We start from the raw sequence: 1218 nt of genomic DNA on the forward strand, positions 1-1218 counted from the left end.
CAAGGGAAGAATAAGATGACCCACAAAGTCTCTCTTCTTAGAATCCTGGTTAGCTTATTCACACATCCCTTTTCTGGGCAGCCTTTTTTAATGTAGAAAAACAAATAAACAAAAACAAAACAAAACAAATGCATAATATGTAAGCTACCTTATACTACAAGAAAAACTACATACTGGAGAGTTCCACTGAGTATGAGTTAATGGTAGTTTCTAAACAGAACTGTGCAAGCCTATGCTCTTTTTAGCTGTATTCTGTAATCCCTCTTTTTGCTCCCTTTAACCACCATCACAATGTATTCCTTGCTTTGTTTGCTTGCTTCCACCAGCTTCAAATACAGTACTTTAATGGTCCTTAGCTTATTCATGGCTGTGAAGGTCATGCAGAATATACCTATTTTAACTCTTATACTTGCCTTGAAGCTTAGGGACAGCATGTAGAAAGGCTGCATCTAGGCTAAATCCAGGGAGGTTGCGAATGCTCTATCCCTGGCAGTGTCCAAGGCCAGGCTGGACAAAGCCTTGTGTGGCATACTTTAGTGTGAGGTTTCCCTGCCCATGGCAGGAGGGCTGAAACTAGATAATCTTAACGTCCTTTACAACCCTAACTATTCTATGATTCTATATTAGCTTTCCCTCTGAAATGGCACAAGAGGCAACAAAATTGATTGTAGAATGCTCACTCTGGAAGGCATTACATACGGCAGTAGACTGTAGTGAAAGTCATGTATTCTTCAGTTCTGGAGAGTGCTCATATAACAACTGTGGGCCACTGCATGCAGGTGTTAGCCAAACTTAATTTTCATCACTGTATAAACTAGCTTACATACTTAATGCAAGTATATGGAAGAAAAACTTGTCTACCTACATTTGAAAACTTGTCTGACATAATTCTACCTAGAGGACAGTTGGTGGCTGCTGTTTTTATTGGCTTGGGGGTTGTTGTGTTTCTGTTGTTGAGTTTTTGTGTTTATTTTGTTGCTGGTCCCCACCTTGTGCCCGCCTTCCCCCTCCCCCCCATACATTACAGCACAACCAAGTGCTCAGAAGGCTCTGGATTTGGGTGTTTGTGGGAGTTTTCATTTGGTTGGTTTTGTTGGTTGGTTGGGGTTTTTTTGGCAGGGTGGGTTTTGTTTTGCTTTGTTTTCCTTTTTTCACTGTCTAAATGAAAAACATACTTGACAAGACAGCAAGGTGTTCACATCTGAAAAATGTTTAAGG

This window comes from Melopsittacus undulatus, chromosome 5, assembly GCF_012275295.1.
Source record: "Melopsittacus undulatus isolate bMelUnd1 chromosome 5, bMelUnd1.mat.Z, whole genome shotgun sequence".
NCBI classification, from domain to species: domain Eukaryota; kingdom Metazoa; phylum Chordata; class Aves; order Psittaciformes; family Psittaculidae; genus Melopsittacus; species Melopsittacus undulatus.